We start from the raw sequence: 15,123 nt of genomic DNA, 5'->3' as shown, positions 1-15,123 counted from the left end.
GTGCTGCATCCCATCTTCATGAATATCGGCCATAGATAATCTTTCAGTTAGACGTAAATTCCTCCACCCTGGAGACAGGTGGTTTACACATATCTAAACGAAACTTTTTTAGACAAATGAGTTGTGAGAGCTGGACTCGATTGGGTGGCCGCTTGGATCACCGGACAGGTCTCTGTATGACCTTTTTCTATAGGGCAACACCAGAGACAATGTATATTCGGCTTTCATACCAGATGATAGCACGCTGACCATGAAAAAAGTTATCATTGAACAAATTACCCCACCAACGCTCCAAAACACATGGAAAAACCTTGAAAAGAAGGCGAGATTTGCTAGTAGGTAGCCATGGCCACCATTTGAGGCACCTGAGTAAAAGATAGTGGTTAACAAAATGTAAAGCATTTATGTATTTTCAAGTCTATGCTTAAAGCATATTATTTGGTGTAACGTTTTCTGTTAAAGATGTCACTAAACAGGTAAAGACTTTATGGACACCCTGTACTTCCAATTAGGTGAAAAAACTCATATTTGGCAATATAAAGTACCGATGTGCAAATATTCTTTAAATTTATTTTAAAATGTGAGAAAAATGAGAGAAGTTGTATAGGAAAAAATCAAACAACTCGCTAAGAGACTTCGGTGGCAGAGTTGTCCGTGACTAATCTACCACCACACGGATAATTAAAATAGCAGGGCAGAAAAGTAACATTGGCCTGGAGAAATATCGAGGGATAAGCAATATTATTTGTACAATACAGCAAAAATATCAGGACAGTTAGCATCTTTTTTTTTCAGTATAAATAAGAGTTTTGGAATAAAAGGTGAACAGCAAGAATATAACGCAGGACTATATTAGGCAGAAGAGATTTTGTATGTGATCAATGCCGCGACCGACTTTTTATATCAGTTGATGCCCTCGGCTTTTCTAATGATATTCAGAATCCAGACCACTGATCCGATAGAAAGACGAAGAGAATGGGAAGGAGAAGGAAGAGAAGAAGGAGGACGAGAAGGAGAAAGAGGAGAGAAGGAAGATAAGAAGGAAAGGAAATAAAGAGGGAGAAACCTTTGCAGTCTTACGATAATCTCCTGCCAACATTATGCCCCTGTACTGGTACGAGACCAGTCGTGGGCGGCGCAAAGTTGACTCCTTGGGAAAGGCTCTTTACTCACATTCTCTAACAGCACTTAGGTGAAAATGATTGCCTGGCCGATAAAAGCGTTTGGTCAGTTGAAACAACTGTAGTAGACACTAACAGCCCCATGTTTTGTTCTTCATCGTGTTGCTGTTGTATTGCAGCTAAAGTGTTTGATGATTTTGTTGTTGTTATTGTTGTTTTTTTAAAAAATCATTTTAATAGATGTTATTTAAAAAGCCAAATTATAGGAGGGGAAGTAGAAAACGCGGAGGAGAGGAAGATAAGGAAGAGGACAGAGAATGGGAGCAGAACCAACGGAAATTGAATTCCAAGGAAAGATGTTGAGAATTGCGAATAATAACACCCATTTTCTTTTTCCTTCCTATTAAAATACTGGTCAGATTTTTTTAACATTGAAATATGACCGATTGACGATGTGGTGCGGTAAGAAGAAAATTACGATATTGAATTACAATCATTTTTACGATTGTTTGAACTTTCAAATTCTGTTTAATATGAAAATAATGCTATTTTTAACCGAAACACCGCGAAGACTCGGTGGTCTGTCTCTTGGCTCTCGGGGTCAATATAATTGGATTCAGTAGTCTGATGTCACGCCGCCCGGCAACGGCGGCCATCTTGGTTCTAAACAAAGAAAATCATTACTTTTTATTCTTTATGCTGGCTAGAATTTTTCATATGTCTTGTGATCAGAATGTGTAAAAGTCAAAACCTGATCAAATCTATGGGTTTTTTTTTCCCTCTGGATGCGCTTTTATGGTCGCCGGAGAAATATTTCATAAGGGCGTCCGCCATTGTTCCGATAGTTTAGAGCCAGTTACTAAGTTACCATGCGTCATTATGAGGGAAGTGACGTTACGACGGTTGAAGAGTATTCCCGATATCGGTCAAAAATCATAAAGTATCAGTTATGTGGGTCAAAAATCATAAAGTATCAGTTATGTGGGTCAAAAATCATAAAGTATCAGTTATGTGGGTCAAAAATCATGTATCAGTTATGTGGGTCAAAAATCATAAAGTATCAGTTATGTGGGTCAAAAATCATAAGTATCAGTTATGTGGGTCAAAAATCATAAAGTATCATTTATGTGGGTCAAAAATCATAAAGTATCAGTTATGTGGGTCAAAAATCATAAAGTATCACTTATGTGGGTCAAAAATCATAAGTATCAGTTATGTGGGTCAAAAATCATAAAGTATCAGTTATGTGGGTCAAAAATCATAAAGTATCAGTTATGTGGGTCAAAAATCATAAAGTATCAGTTATGTGGGTCAAAAATCATAAAGTATCAGTTATGTGGGTCAAAAATCATAAAGTATCAGTTATGTGGGTCAAAAATCAGAAAGTATCAGTTATGTGTCATTTAAGCAATGCAAATGTTGCTTCTTTAAGCTCACAGACGTAAATAACATAGGTGGAATGGAATGGAAGCTTCAATTTGATTAGTGAAGACAGATAATATATGAACATTTCGGGTTTCCCTTTTGTCAACAAAAGACGGTGGTGAATAAACACTAACATTCTCACATCTCTCACGCGTCTTCAGTGTTTCATTCATTTTGTTTTGTTGATAAAGCGGAAAGTCTAAGCGTCCACATTATCCGTACTCGTTAATGAAATTAAAGCTTCTATTCCATTTGACTATTGTTAATTATTGCAATTTAACCAATTCATTGCCTACTCTGGACCGACACGTATTTAAAAATTTGGCCAGAACACTCGTCCTCCTTTAATATAAATATCAATCGACTTAAATGACTGAGGTCTCAGGTTTGAGAGTTTTTGCTAAGATGGGGGCCATTTAAATCGATCGATATTTGAAGGACGAGTATTTTCTGGCCAAATTTTGAATTAGGTACGGATTTTCCAGAGTACGACAGTTACGTAAGTAGATTCATGAAAATCGACAAAAGCATAATTTGAATAAACTGTGTGACCATTAAAATTTGTATCAATCTGACATTATGTGGGAATTAACTAGATGGAGAACATTTAGTTTACAGTCAAAATTATAAATTTTATGGAGCCGGAGTTTATTCCGGTTTATATAACAATTACTTGCTACCCTTTGAAAAGGATGCTTGACTATCGCAGAGTTCTTTCCGATAGATCGAACAGACCCAGCTGCCTAATCACTGCTGGATGGACAGAGGTGGGGGTCAGACAAAAATCTCGAATTGAGCCTGGATTCGATCTCGGTCCTTCTGCGAGTGAAGCAACTGAGCCACCAACGGAGCTATCATAACCCGCAGTCTGATTTACCCGTACATATATTCTAATATATTCAGTCTCGTCTAACTCTAGGGGTGGAATATTGTAGGGAATTATTGCAATAATGCATTCGCGCCCAAAAGGTACGGAGTTCAATTCCCCGTCGCGCCGTGCGGCCCTGAGCAAGGGATTTCTTAAATTATTTTTTTTCTTGTGATCATTATCACCCATCCAGTCATTGATCTTGTTCAATGTTGGTTGGCTTTGCTACGAGACGAGACTTAATACCGCTTGAGCCATCAAACAAACAAGACAGACCACTCGTATTTGACATCACAGCTACTTGTAAAAGCCAATACAGAAGTTCTCTCTTCTTCTTTTTCAGCGACTGGCATGCGAAGACGGACAATGTCAAGTGTGTTCAGTGCTTTACTCAAGTTTCACAGCTGTCGATTTTCCCTTTGGGCAATGGTTCAGTTACAGAACGATTACTGGCATTACCCTGTCCGGGTTGTCCAACACACATGCAGAAACGCAAAGAAATAAGCAAATACATAGGTAATAAAAATATTGATGACAACAACAACAAAAAAACACAAATTAAATAAACAAAATAAGGTACATAATTTCCTATAGGTAATGAGATTAGCGGAAGAGTAGCGTCCTTGATTGGACTCACCCAGAGTCTGTGACGTCACCGCGGAAAAATTATTAGAGAGAGAACGTCATGTTTATTGTGCGCAGCGTCTCTCGTCCGCGGACACACGCGGAAAAGTTATTAGAGAGAGAACGTCATGTTGTTGTACATGTATCTCGTCTCGCGTCCGCGTATACGCAAACCACATGACGTTCTCTCTCTAATAACTTTTCCGCGGTGACGTCACGACTATGGGTGACGTCCAATCAAGGGAGCTACTCTTCCGCTAATCTCATTCCCTATTAACTGTTTGTTACGAATTGATTTCCCTTGGGGCTGAGTTGTTAAATTTGACATTTCATTTAGTCGTGATTAGTCTGACGTCTATATTTGTTTTCAAATGTTTAAAGTATCACCGAAGAAATCTTAACTTGAGCAAACATCCTAACAAAAAGGTGAAGATGTACATAAATTGTCTGTATAGTTCCCAGCCATCCGAAGGCTTTTTATTTCATCTTTTTGTTATTATTTTTGTGACTCCAGGCACCAGGAAACATCCCACTTCTCCCTACTTAACTTAAGAAAAGAATATAAAAGTTTGCCTCAAAAGAGTAATCTCTAAACAAAAAGAGAGAACCAACTTTCTCAGTCCATGTCTGCGTCAAATGATTTTCATCACGATTTATATTAATGAGGCGTTTGTTTCTAATTTTTAAAATGCATTCAGATTACAGAAAAGTCTTGTGATTTGTCTCAAATTGAAGTTTTACGTCGGCCTGACCTTGAAATTAAGTTTTCCTCATGTGGAAAACACGTCTGTCTGTTTTCTACTTTTCAAGTTGCATTTGAAAATGCTATCGATAGATTGGCGTTACCGAAAATAGATGTATAAATTCATTTTATTCATCCTCAGTGGGTCTTTAACTTTTATTTCCCCCATTTTAAATTAAGATACTTATATTTTGATTATTAAAGGGAGTAGAGTCAAAAAGTCGGAGAAAATATGAGTGTATAAGTAAATCTTATGTAGTGTTGTTACTAGAGTTGATGTTTGGTTTTCTTTAGCTATGTATACCAATTTAAATGTTAGAATTAAATTAAAATTGAGCTTTATATAGCGCAATATCCACTAAATGTGCTCAAAGCGCTTTACAAGAGGTCCATGGTCAACAGCAACATTTAACATGTAGGACGGGACATGCTGCCTGTTAGGCGATATTACAATTTTTCGGACAAAGACACCGCTGTTAACGGTCAGGTACTCATTTTACACCTGGGTACGGTGAGAGAATGTGAGTAAAGAGCCTTTTCCAAGGACTCAATTATGCGCCGAGCGCGAGGCACGAACCCAGGACCTTCCGATCCAAAAGCGAGTGACATATCATATGTTGTAGAAAGTTTTCTATTCTTATTTTTATTTGCTATTACTCTTATGTATCCTAATTAATATGCAGCGCATTCTGACGATAAAGAAATGTTTCATTTTTGAATTTTTAAAATTTGGATTCATGATTCAGAGATGACTGCAATTTGTAATAATTCAGCTGATGACTTAAAGAGGAAATTCGTGTCTTGTTTGCTTCATAGAACAATACCCCCAATACCCTGAATGCTGTAAAACTCCACATTTTATCTGGTGATTCCTGCGCGCAAAATAGATTTCTAAAGAGGGTGAATTCATTTTCTGTCTCCGTGTGGCTTAACATGCTTCGAAAGTCCCCTATAATATATATATATATATATATCTATATATATATATATATATATATATATATATATATATATATATTGATTCGTTTTGATTAGATGTGAACTAGACATGACAACCATTGGTCTCCCTGTCCAACGGATTAGCGCGTGTGACGTCCTACGGGATTCTACATGTGTTAAACATAACTACGATTAATCCATTCAGACATCAGACCAAGATTCTAACGTACAACGGACTGGCCTCTACTCCTTAACATCCTACACGTTTAATCTGTCACCCGCCGTTTCAAAACGATGTTATTTTGCAGTTGTTTAGGTGATAAAGATTCTAATTTATAGAAACATCTGTGACCTTTTCTAACTTTTTATATGTTAATTTAGAGAATGAATAAAATGTCCTAACTTACAAAAATTAAAATGTTACCTTTCCTGTTATTTTAACTTTAAAATCTTTTTAATTTATATATTGATCAGATACCGTTTCAAGGCGATGGTTCACATTTAAGCAAAGGAGAAAGACGACATGCGGAATTTATATATATTATATTCATGCTATTCGTGCCCACTGGGATCGAGACCCAACGGGGTTAGTAGACAGCGCGCATTCATCTGGAGTGTCGTAAACTGTAGAGATCCGTACCGGGGTACGACGACCCGCTGAGAAGCGGTTCCGGCTCCAATCCATTCTGTAATTCTTATTTCTTAAATTTCTTTTCTTTCTTTTTTTTTTTATCGTTTATGCCTCCTTTTTTTCTAGGGGACGGGGTTGTTTTGAAGAAGGCGAAGGAGACAAGGAATTTAACATTATTCAACATAAGTGCCTGCTCCATTCATTACTATTCTGAATTAATATTCACCACAAATATCGGAGCTTACCCAATGTTCCCATCGTCTTTATGTTATTTGTTTATGCTGAGAATATGGCTCTGTCTGTATAGCTACCCACTTCCCGGCCAGGCGGAGTTGTCGTAACAGTAGGGTCGTATGTGTTTATTACCTATTGTATTCTGCCACTTTTCTACTCACTTCATTACTTGTTAAGATTATCATTATACAAGTATAGCTGTCCATTCAATGAACGTGATGATAAGAGCATCAACTCAAAATTTATGATTCAAGAGTTGAATAAACTTTGAAATCAATTTATATTGCCTTAAAAGATAATACATTTTTCGACTACGAAAGAGAACTTCATGGGGCTTTTTGTTTGGACACGGAGATATATTTTCTGCATTGAATATTTCATATACTTCGCTCTCTTACCGTGGAATTAGCATAACTTCAATTATTCATCCAGCGTAAAAAAATAGCGCTGATTTCAAGTTTCTTTAGTTCAGAGCATTCCACAAATATAGAGCAACAATGCTAGTAATAGCTTTAAGGCAGAACTTTGCCTTACAAAATAATGTTTTAGATGTTGATGGTCTTTAAGATCTTGGCGGTTCATAAACTCGAATGAGTTCATTGACGTATTCAAATGACAACTATTCAGGAATTGGAAAGTTAGCATTAAGATATTAAAATTAATCCTTTCTTCAACAGGTAACCAATGAAGTTCCAGTAAAACAGAAGTTATGTGCTCTTTAGTATTTGTTTTAGTGATCAGGCGAGCTGCTTTATTTTGAGATGTCAGTCTTACTACAAGAGAAAATTGCAATTATCAATTCTACTGAGAACTGCATTACACAATCATCAACTTTCCTGTGTCAATATCTAATAACGATCTTACGTTAGGGATTGCTTTCAAATAGAAATAGGGCCAAAAGTGGTGACGTCATACCTTCTTCTTTGGTTTCAAAATCCATAGATGTGTGTTTGTAACCAGCCCTTCTGAGGACTAATAATGAATAGTTACATATTGAATCATAAGGTGGCATAACTATTATAGTTGCAGAATTTATTGGCAGAGTCATAGGATAATGGGACGTAAAAGAGGGAGAATAAATGATCTTTATTGATGACTAGCATATATTTAGACAAGAAAAAATATGCCATCACTCTGAAACCAGAAGATCAATTACGCAAGGTCCAGTAGTTTTACACTTCCAATGAGGTTGGAACCAGTTTTTTTACATCACAGCTCTGGATTACTTTTGATACACTGGGATCATGTTCGTTAGAAACGACTCAAATCTTACTAATGAAATGAGAGAAAACAACTTTGAAATGGGGAGAATTTCTATAGCCGCACATGAAGAAAAATCTTGATAAAATAAAAATACATTTCCGGAAATGTTAGAGTACATTAATGGATTCCTTTCTCTTGGGCGAAATTATGGAGCTATGTCGCATCACACTACGCAGATATGAAAGCGGTCATTGTGGAATAGGAAAAAGTGAATATATTGCATTTTCATAAAATTCCCACAACATTCTTGATAGATCTATCTGATATTGAAAGTGATTTGTGATATTTAAAAAAAAACTCTACACAAGAAAAGACGTCCGATGAGCACTATGTAACATAAATGGGACATAAAAATTCCTTTCTTTGACAACCATCCTAAAGAATTCTTTAAACTCAGCCATCACTTATCACTGGGCTGATTAAAAAAATACATCTTCAATAAATGAACAGCACGCAGGTTATCACATAAAATCTATATCACTCCTATATAAAGATCAAAAAGCCCACTTTTATCTACCTACACATTCTTCACATTCATAAATTAATGTGTGTGTGTTTTGTCTTTAATTATTGTTGAATATATCTCTCTCTATATCTTCATTTACCAAACACCTTATCAAAGTGAGATTACTCAAGATTTCAAAGTTGCTGTAGCTTGCAGACCAGGCCAGGTAACAAACGATATATTACCTCACGTCATTCTTATATCTATTGTTATTCCATTGCAAACGGGAGACATACATGACCCACCATCTCAATCTGGTATTATAATATAATACATAGGTGAATCCGACGTGTACATTTTTACAGGTCTGTTAATCCAAATTGTTATTTCGTTGTTGTAATGGAAATGATCTCAAACTAGCGTAAAATATTGACCATTACACCAATGTCAAAACGAGTTCATCATTAATTTACGTCCGGTTATGAGAACTGCAAATGTGTTCACGTCGGGTGAACCAGATGTCGTAAGGTGAATTAAATTGAAGATAATCAGAACGGTGTCTTTTTTCATTTTGATAAATTATATTTATTTTTCTTCTCTATAAAAGAAATAAGCTTAATCAAAGTCTCGATTTTGTTTTGTTCTTCTTTTAGTTGGTGGGTATTTTTTTTTTCGGTTTTGGAGGTGAGGGGGGGGGGGGGGTAGGAGGTTGTTTTGTGGAGTTTTGGGTGGTTATAGACGGAATTATTATCCTTTATATCACTCCGACATAATACCGAATTGAGGCGTTTAATTGGTTTGTAGACAATACAGGGCATGCCTTAATGTTAATGTTGCTGCTCGAAGCTCGAAGAAATAAATAACAATGTGAAATTGAATGTAAGCTTCAATCTAATATACGAAAACAGATCAACAAAACAGGATAATGAAACATAACAAACAAATGAGATAATGAGGTAGTGCCGTTGTTAAGGTGAATAAACAAAAACATCCAACGCCACTTACTACCACATTATCTCATTCGTCTGTAGTGTTTCATTCATCCTGTTTTGTTGATAAAGGGGAAACCCGAAACGTCAAATTCATCCGTTTTTTTTTAAATATTAAATTGAAGCTTACATTTAATTTCACATTGTTATTCATGACATGCATAATTGTGTTATTCAATAATATGTGTTTTTGTTTCGACACAGAGAACTGCTGTTTATTTGCGACATTCTATTAGAAACATTTTGTTAGTTTGGCAAGAAAGCTTTTACTTTATAAATCTAACCTTTGAAAAGACACTCATCCAAAAAGTTTCAAACCTGGGACTTAATAAAGTATTCACTCTTTTAACTTTAACCCTTCTCCCTTTCTCTTTCGCTACCTCTACTAATCGAGTCATCCATCCATCTATCTATCTCTCTATCTCTCTATCCGTCTGTGTATCTGTCTGTCTGTCTATCTATCTGTCTATCTATCCATCTAGCTGTTTGTCTATCTATCTATCTATCTATCTATCTATCTGTCTATCTATATGTCTATCTATCTATCGATTTTTCTGTCTGTCAATCTATCTATCGATCTATCTCGCTCTCTATTTTCTATCTGTCTGTCTAACTATCCATATTAACCCGGTCCGAAGCAAAGATAAATTATATGAGAAATGTTCTCCTATGACATTCAAGACATGTGTCGTTGACAATGGATAAGAAAGTTCTTTGGCCCGAAAAAGGCTATTACTCACTCTTTTTTATCTTTGATTCTGTCTTTCTTCTACGATTTTATTCCGGCACATAATCTTGTTTGTCAGCGATATTTTCGTCAGTGATTGTGTGTTTTTTTAAAATAATACCTTATCTTCTTTAACCTTTCTTATCAAGTTCGAAAGAGGCCCAGCATTTCTTTTTATTTTATTATTCTATTATATCTTTGTTTGTTTTCGACAAAATATTCTAAAATAACGCTTGCGCACCGTTTTTAAAATTATATTTTTAAACAAAAAAGTAGATTTTGAAAAAAAAAATGTGGAGCTATCTATCTAGCTACATAATATCATGAAATAAAGTAAAATGAATAAGATTAAAATTACTTCATCCATAAGGAATAATTATATTTTTCTTAACGGTCTATTCCAAGCGGAATTGGAATGACCAGGGTGACAGCTACAGTAAAGCGCCGCAAAATGAGGTAAGACAAGGTTATTTGCTCAAGGTCACACAGGGGAATTGAACTTGGTACCTTAGTGTCACGCTGATCCCCTAAACTTGCTTAAAAACCTTTCTCAAGAAAAGTTAAGAGACCTCTAAGATCACGTAAAACAAAAATATTTTAAAAAGTTAAAAGTATTCTTTTAAAAGAAGCCTAGACATGCAATTTTCTAAAGAGACGTCACTAACTCATGACCAAATTTTTCGACCCTGTGGACGAAGGCAATGCGGCCTGTCTCCAGAGTAAAGATGATATCATGATATATCGAACCGTGTATTATTCTGTGTCCTACATTTGATGAATATTATGTAATATCCATGTATCAACAACAAAATGTTAGAAAATAGCAATAAATATTGAAAATATGTTTAACTATAGAAATTCGGAAACTTGATTAATGAGAATGAAAACATCAAACAGAGAAGAATGCTAGCTCAAACTGCATTCAGTATTCAGAGAACTACACTGCATTTAGAACAGGATGAACGTCATTAATGAACATAGAATACACCTTTACGTAGCGCTAGTGCTGATAATCATTATGTACAACTATGGTACGTGGGGTCTTACAAAAAAGAATTTGGACACCCTGGACTTCCTTCATCGCAAACAATTTAGAAGAGTTATTGGGGTACATTGGCCAGACAAAATTAGTAATTATGATGTATATGACAGATGCATAGTACAACCAGTCAATATGCGAATAAACCAACAAAGATGGTAACAGTTCGGACACGTGCTCCAAGGAGACGAAAATATTCTAGCACAAACCGCGATGGATGATTACTTCAAACAAGGAGCAAATACAGATGGCGTACACCAACTTCACTTCCAACGACACTGAATCGATATCTCAAAAAATATCAAATATATATAGAAACAACAACCGAAGAACTGATTTCAACAATACTGGGATATAAAGAATTGCATCTGCACCTTAACATGCATGGTGACATTCAAAAGCTCAGAACAGTTGCACTGGACAGAAATTTATGGAAACAAATTACTGGATACTAGAAACCGACTGACACACTCGAAGTAACCAACACATGGTTCACGACAAGCGTCCACGGGGAAAGCGCAGGCATATTCACATTCAAATAGTAATTCTCATTTCTTTTCTGAAGCAAAATGTATTGCCTCTTCAATTATTTATGTTGAGGGATCCACCAATCCTTCATATAGACGTCTAGCTGTCGCTATGTCTGACGACGGAGCCCAATAACTAACAAATTATATACTCGTTTTTTTATGTAGCTGCAAGTCACCAAAATAATGAAACGTTATATCATTATCATTATTATTATTATCATTATTATTATTATTATTATTATTATTATTATTATTATATTATTATTATTATTATTATTATTATTATTATTATTATATTATTATAATTATTATTAAATTATTATTATTGTTTTTATTATATTATTATTATATTATTCATATATTATTTATCATCATCATCGTCATCATCATCATCATCATCATCATCATCATCATCATCATCATCTTTATCATTGCCTATTATTTTGCTCTATATTTAACCAATAGAGATTATTTCAATTATATTGGACACCATAATATTTGAATACTGAATCATTTGAGCAACAACAAATCCGTGTGCAACAGTAAAAATGAAACGATTGTGAACACTGCACTCTAAGAGCTTTCCAATAACTCCTGATGATGTAGATAACCCAACATTTAGCACATAAGACAAACGATTAGACTGCTATGGACTTCTACAATTTTTGAAGAAAAAAACCCAATAATTTACATCAGAAGGACCCTGAATTTAACTTTGATCTGCCACGGGGCAAAAAAATCTCATTACCATTCTGACAAGGTGTCTAATCGCTGATCAGAACCTACGAACGTAATTCAAGTCGTGTTGTGAGTCCATGACCTTTCTTACCACCCACCACACAGCGACGCATCAAACAAATCATTAACAGCATAATGAGCTCAAACAAAAGTAATTAAGCTTTATATAGCGCAATATCCACTAAATGTTCTCAAAGCGCTTTACAAGGGGTCCCTGGTCAACAGCGGCATTTAACATGTAGGACGGGACATGACGCCTGTTGGGCGATATTACAGTTTTTCGGACAAAGACAACGCTGTTAACGGCCATATACTAATTTCACACCTGAGTACGGTGAGAGAATGTGAGTAAAGAGCCTTTTCCAAGGACTCAACTATGCGCCGAGCACGAGGCTCGAACTCAGAACCTTCCGATCCGAAAGCGAGTGTCATATCACTAGACCACATAGCCGACAATCACAAATAGAACACTTACCGTCAAAAGAAGCGTCGTGAAAATCTGCCTATCTTTGGTTCTACAAATGGAATCGGAATATTTCTCTCTTTTACGAATGTCCCATTCCAAGAATAGTTTTCTATTTTTTTAAGCAGGTAGATAATAGATAAAGTCGGCTATCAAAGCAGACTCGCCGTTGAAAGCACCTGTTTTAACACTAAGTCTGGCCAGTCCTATCATCACCAGCAAAGCTCAAATCTTCAGGAAACCGGTTCTTCTCGTGTCTTGTTTACTTTATCGCCAGTCACCCTATGCCATTCTGTTACAATATCACTCTATCTTTCATTCTTTTTCCACGAATATTTATGTTCTGAGTCGTTGAAATAATGTTTTATTATGAGAACTAATCGACCAACCCAGTCAATCTAAAAAGTAGTTCTTCAGAGCCAATAGGTCAATGGAGGCGGGGTTTATCCCGGATTCTATAGCAATAAACGGACGATGGCAATTACTTGCTACCCTCTGAATAGGACTCTGGTCTATTACAAAGTACTTTCCGCCAGATCTAACACACCCAGTTACCCAAACACTGTTGAGTGGACAAGTGGGTCAGAAAAAATCTCGAGTGCTCTACCAACTGAGCAATCAGGAACCCCAATCCAGTCAATGCTTGCGTTAAAATAGTATAGTTTTGGGGTCGTTATGTAGCATGCAGTGGTTAATACTCGTCCCTAGTTCGAACCCCTGACTCGCAGAACAGTTTCAGTAAAATGCTTTTTAGAGTTCTATCCCTCATATATTTTAGAGTTATTGAAATATTTGATTCCTTATTATGACAGTTAATCGAGTGTCCTAATCAATGCTTCTATTAAAATATGATGAGTAGCTAGCTGTCTGTTGTATTTGGTGATATCACGAGAGTCCGGTCTAGAATTTAAACTGAAGACAGATGTCAACGTGAATTGCCGTAACAATGCCATTCTCTCATTTCACATACGTCTCCATTGCCTCAGTCATCTGTTTTGTTCATAAAGAGGAAACTCGAAACATTTGCACCATTTGCCTTTGTAAATGTGTATTTTAAGTCCCATTTGGTAAAATAATATCATCTTTAGTTTATTTAATCAATAAACGTTTAGCTGCTTGCAATTGTTTTGGAGAGAATTTGATGAAAATTAACACATCTCTGACTGTCTAAAAACGATGACAAATATTTTGACATCAATCGCATGCATCTATATCTATCACGAGATAGTGATTTCTTGTAAAAATATTTTTATATATAATTTCCACTGTAGGTGCCTCTGGAGTCACACAACATCTTTATGAAATAAAAAATAACATTATACTTACTCCTAAAAGGTTGCATGTGTTGTCTTATTTATTAAGTGCGCATCGTGTCCCTAATAAAAAAATAAAGATTGTAAAACATATGATCACAGTTTTTTTATTACATCAATGCACTATATTTACAAGTTCATTTATCGACTTTAATAATTGTTTAAACATTGAATAAAACCGAAACATATAGAACGATATATTTAGCAATACGAAAAGTTAAAATGAAAACGACTAGCTATATATATAATAATATGATTCATCTTTAAAACGCATCATTTTATATCTTTAAGGAATGTTTGCCTATACTGAGTGAGACAAACGTGTCTCCAAATCACAGAACAAAGCTGGAGAAGTTCTGGCGAATCGCGGATGTGAAACCTAGTTGCTCGCACGACAGTCAAAAGATCTTATTCTAACTCATCTTTATTCCATGAAAAGAAATAATGACTTTATTTTATTCAGTCAGTCAACGGTTGCAAATCTAACAAGTATGAAACGATTGTTGAATGGCTATTCAAATACACAGAACGAACAAACTCTAAATAACTACTGGCATGAACTCTTCCATTGCGAATGGAGATTATTCGGATATTTTAAAGAATGAAAAAAGATTTGAACTTACAAGAGGCTACATCTATTGTAAACTTTGTAGCGCGGTCATATTGTTCAATTCTGAATATCACACAATTTTTACCTCTTAAATCTTGATTTCAAAGTTCTTACAGTGAATAAATTATATTCTGCATGAATTCAGTTTCCTTTCTGAATGATAGAATCGGTTTGTTCCTTTCATCGGTCCCTTGTAAAGACAAACTAACAACGTGATCTTTGATAACAGAGACCGGGTCCCATTATATATATATATAATTCATTTAAATAGTGCAGCTCGCGTTCCATGGGTGGTCGTCCACAAGCTGCCTTAACTTAGTTTCCTTTTAAACAGTTGCTCAAAACATTGTGATTGTTAATTAACACGCTTCGAGAAACATTTTGCCTGGAACTTAGAACAGCTCTTGTGTTTGAGGAAACCA

General features: G+C 35.6%; 1 protein-coding gene across 3 annotated transcripts in view; it reads right to left on the bottom strand.

Moving 5' to 3' along the window:
- Window positions 1–14,877, bottom strand: part of LOC144972859 (guanylate cyclase 32E-like) — a 135,056-nt gene extending 120,179 nt beyond the window's left edge. The window contains exon 1 of one of the 3 annotated variants that reach the window (XM_078914599.1): window positions 14,787–14,877. The gene's annotated coding sequence lies outside the window, so the exon portion shown is untranslated. Of the gene's footprint in view, window positions 1–6,595; window positions 8,402–12,790; window positions 12,971–14,786 lie in introns of those variants that run through there. The other 2 variants (XM_078914597.1, XM_078914600.1) reach the window with 2 other exon arrangements.
- Between the last annotated feature and the right edge of the window lie 246 nt (window positions 14,878–15,123).

This window comes from Berghia stephanieae, chromosome 5 (genome assembly GCF_034508935.2).
Source record: "Berghia stephanieae isolate SIO BIC M18660-M18661 chromosome 5, UCSD_Bste_1.3, whole genome shotgun sequence".
NCBI lineage: Eukaryota > Metazoa > Mollusca > Gastropoda > Nudibranchia > Aeolidiidae > Berghia > Berghia stephanieae.
Note: the sequence above shows the minus strand (reverse complement) of the source record. Positions and strands in the feature narration are given on the sequence as shown.